At 33.3% G+C, this 5,000-nt stretch overlaps 1 protein-coding gene across 2 annotated transcripts in view; it reads right to left on the bottom strand.

The window, feature by feature from the left end:
- The window catches only part of LOC135204041 (cadherin-89D-like), a 130,246-nt gene that overhangs the window by 63,435 nt on the left and 61,811 nt on the right, over positions 1-5,000 (bottom strand). The gene's annotated exons all lie outside the window — the stretch shown is intronic.

Here is a 5,000-nt window from a genome sequence, read left to right as displayed (position 1 = left end):
GAACCGGAACCGAAGTCTATACAAATGAAAGAATGAAGTAGAAGCAGCTTTTCATTTTACACACAATTCATTGATGGGGTTCCTCCATATAGCCGATCTATAAATAGAATCAATAATAAAAGCTGAATTGAAGTGAAGTGTTCTGTTCATTGAGTATTATCCATTATACTCAGTTATAAAACTATTCAACAGGTAATTTAGAATCTTGTAAAGTCAAACAATAACGTATGAATGGATTGGAGTATTTGCTAGGAGCATTGCTCTCGCAACAAGTGAAAAAAATGCAAAGTTTCTTCGGCACAATAGAGTTTTCTGTACAACGTACCATGCTGTATGAGGCTCACAGCCACGGCCCATGAATCTCTCAGCCGCAGCCCATGAAACTTTTAGCCACGGACCGGTGGTGGCTTGAGCTGTAGGCACCTATGCCCGAGCCATGATCAAGGCTGACTTTACCCTTAAATGCAATAAAAAAAACTACCAAGGCTAAAAGGCTGCAATTTGGTACATTAGATGATTGGAGGGTAGACGATCAACATACGAATTTGCAGCCCTCTAGCCTCAGTAGTTTTTAAGATCTGAGGGCGGACAGAAAAAGTGCGGACAGGCAGACAAAGCCATCTCAATAGTTTTCTTTCACAGAAAACTCAAAATTATCTCTCAAGATGAGAGAAGACGAAAGGACCTGTCAATCGAAGTCGGTCGATTGACAAGTTGGCGAACCTTGGCTGGCAAGGTGAGCGTTCAGCGTAAAACCAGGTAATTGTTCTTGGGTGATCTGGCGTCAAACTCTATTAGACTTAATGGACCTGACTTCGAAGGGTTCGCTGTGACACTGGAGAGAGAGAGAGAGAGAGAGAGAGAGAGAGAGAGAGAGAGAGAGAGAGAGAGAGAGAATGGTAAAAAACTGAAGCGGAACCATCATCTCACCGTTTCCACTCCAGGCATCACTCAGGTATTTTTTAATACGTTTGAAAATCTTCATTTCGAAATAACTTTCAGTACATTTACCTCACTAAGAAAAGGAATTGAAATTCATTTTTTTTTTTCTTTTTTTCAGATTAAAGAAAATAGCCAATATTATAACGGACCACGCTTCAGGTGTGACGATACTTTCTTTACGAACAATGGTTTAACTTGTGTAATACTTAGTCTTGGTAAGATTCTGACCGCTGAAATCAGTCGTTACTGTTGGGAATCCTCCAAGTAACCGTTACTCTCAATACCCTTTATTCTCCATTTAACTATCATAAAAATAACAATTTATATATATATATATATATATATATATATATATATACTATATATATATATATATATATAGATATTTATACACATTAATTTCGTTAAATTTTATATGACCTGTGATCGTACATAATCTCTAATAAATAAATCATCATGTAATTAAACTCAGATGTTATTAATCTTTTCTTTATCTTTTTTTATTAAGAACAAAGACTCCTGTTAGAAAATATTTTATTTACTACTTCTTTTATCCTTTTTTGTATATATAATTTCTTACCATTAACATTCTTCTCGAGCAGCTGACACAAGTACAACAGTTTCATTCCTCATTTGCAGTTTTTTATCTAGTGACCATATTTTCTTTTAGCAGTCATCAGTCTAATCAAGACCACAAATCTGTCAAACTTGTACTTTTTTACCAAAACAATCTGAAGGCTAAGCTATTTACATAGGAATCCTTCTCTACGAATCTTTTCTTACGACTAATCAGAATGCTGCGTGTCTCCTTTGATTTGATGACACCTTTCATCCATAACATAATCAATCGTTCTAAAATACGAAATTCACTGCCTCCCCAAGTCTCGAGTTTAGATAGGTCATAACTGCTTTGGTCTCCTTCCTATAACACAGTATTTACCGCAATATACTCATGTGCGCATATACATACAAACACGCAAACACACACAATATAACATATATATATACTATATATATATACATATAATATATATATATATATATATATATATATATATATACTATATATATATACACATACACACACAAACACACACACATATAGTATATGTAGTCATATTTTTCCCCTCCGCCTGAGCTACACGCAACTTACTTGTGATATAAAAAAACGACAACTTTACAACGGATACCACTGAAAAATGACAAAGGTCATGGTACGCACCCCGTTGTCACCTAGCTTCCCAACACGCAAGTTTAGTATGTAATAACTTGAATGTACACGCAAATACACAAAGAGATACTAATACACAACAAGAAATACATTGTGAAATACAAAAAAATACTATTCCCATAAACAAAAATGCACAGTAAAATAAAAAATATAATATTCCATTTGTGTATATATAATATATATATATACTATATATATATATATATATATATATATATATATATATATATATATATATATATATATATATATATATATATGCAGAAGCTAGGTGCTATGTCGTACCTCTATGTAAATGAAGATATAATCCACAATGATGTAAAATCCTTATGTAGTATTATAAAATATATATTTCTTGTGAATTAAATAAAGCTTTCGGCCATCAGCTAAGGTCTTGTGTGAAGAACACCACAGCTGATGGTCGAAAGCTTTATTTACTTTAAAAGAAATATATATTTTATAATACTACGTAAGGACTTTAATCATTGTGGATTATATCCCTATATATATATATATATATATATATATATATATATATATATATATATATATATATAATGTATGTATGTAATATATATATTATATATATATATAATATATGTATGTATATATATATATATATATATATATATGTATATATATATATATATATATATATATATATATATATATACTATATATATAGGGTCAATGAATGATATCTTTAAAATGTCTCAATAAAAAACCCATTAGCAATGAAGCTTAAAGGTCATTGCACTTTCCGGTCTTATGACTGCCAGAAAACTAAGAAAGCATTATTATTTTATAAAACCGTAAAAAAAACGAATATATAAGAAAGAAGCGAGAACAGCCTACCTATTACATAGTGTGTGATCATATCCATGGCTTAAAGCATGTACTATAATGAGGATCTTTGACCATTATACACTGGAATTTTTTCTTCCGTTTACTCGGTTTTAACATTTTTCAAAACTGATAGATCCATCAATAGTTAAAAGATACCAGCTTTCTTGTTGATAAGTCTTCCTTTCCATAAGGATATTGCTTTAGCTCTAGAATGAGTGACATCGTGCGATTTCCAGATCCTACTGCCTCTTTATGAGAAAGCAGTGTAGGAAATTAAGCCCAAAAATGAAGCTCCGTGAAAAAAAATGACAGCTATAAAATAGTTTAAATCCAAAAGCGTATTTATATTACTTCCTCTCATTTCAGAACGGCTCTTTCTCAGGATGTCTTTTTTCACTGTCACATAAAATTAACCATTGAACAATTATTTGTGTATGCACTTATACACGCACTCTCACATATACATATCACACATATCCCCAGGTGAAAAATAAGAGACGGTGTAGGTCCCGACCGGTTTCGACTTATTTCCAAGCCATTGACGAAGGACTGATGCATAGTGTTAGAAGTCACACATATGTATCAGTCCTTCGTCAATGGCTTGGAAATAAAGTCGAAACCGGTCATACACACTGTCTCCTATTTTTCACCTGTGGATATGTATGATAAATGAATCACGTGCTAAAGTGACTATGGTCATACACACACACACACACACACACACACACACACATATATATTATATATATATATATAATATATATATATATAAAGATATAGATAATGCCACGAAGGAAAGTGAAACACTGGAGTAGATGCAAGATTACTCCAGTGTAATACTCTCTGCTGCGTAAAGGACGTTGAGTCGAAAGATCTTGCAGCTACCTTCGTGGCTTATACCTTTATATATAATTATAATATAAATATATATATATATATATATATATATATATATATATATATATATGATATATATATACGTATATATAATTCGCCAATCTCTCGCAACCAAAAACGGCAACGTCATTACTTTCAAAGGCTGAAGGAAAGAAGGAAGTTTGCATGGCAAAGCGGCTGTAAACGCAAGTACTAAAAAAATGTAAAAAAATAAAAAAATAAAAAATGGAAAAACCGGGGAGCACTTCACGGCACGTGCTAAAATCCGATAATTACACCAGAAAAGGAAGTCCGCCACAAACAGGCAAGGAGAGAGAGAGAGAGAGAGAGAGAGAGAGAGAGAGAGAGAGAGGAAGGAGAGTGGCGAGTGAGGCGAAGAAAATAAATATCATTATGGGGGGAAGGGGTGTTAGCAGATTGTTGGGAGGGGGAAGTACCCCAAGCGGATGTGAGAGCATACACCCATAGTACCTGGAGGGGATAAGATCTAAAAGCGACAAAATGACCGAGGTAATGAGTAAACAAACATGAAAAACTAAAAATAACTGAGATGGAAACATCTAGTATACCATTCGCTTTCAACATTCATAAACCAATCTGAAATGAAGACGAATCATGCATAACCTTATGTATTCAAGAAAGATTTAAAAGATGAATTGTTAACAAAACACAATTCACACCCTCGTAATATACTTTTATAGTTCTTGTGTTTTATGCTTCGAGAATCGAGTCAAGACACCAAGAAGAAAGTGATAAAATATTTATTTTCAACACTTCACTGTGGTTCCGAAATATTGCTTTTACGAAAGCAAATGTGAATGGTGGTGTTTACCGTTTCCGTCTGTGCTTTGCGAGAGGTGATTATAACAGTGCTTTGATGATGAGTTGTATTAGCTTTGCTCTGAGTGGTGTCATTTGATTCGAAAATGTCGCTTTCCCTCCGTTCATTTGCAAAGTTTTTTTTTTTCAAGAAATTGTTTCGTAACCCCTACAACTACGGTTTATGCTAACATATGCAATACAAAAGTCTCCTCTCTCTCTCTCTCTCTCTCTCTCTCTCTCTCTCTCTCTCTCTCTCTCTAGT

Source organism: Macrobrachium nipponense, chromosome 44 (genome assembly GCF_015104395.2).
Source record: "Macrobrachium nipponense isolate FS-2020 chromosome 44, ASM1510439v2, whole genome shotgun sequence".
Taxonomy (NCBI): domain Eukaryota; kingdom Metazoa; phylum Arthropoda; class Malacostraca; order Decapoda; family Palaemonidae; genus Macrobrachium; species Macrobrachium nipponense.
The sequence above is the reverse complement of the archived record's forward strand: the minus strand, read 5'-3'. Positions and strand labels throughout refer to the sequence as shown.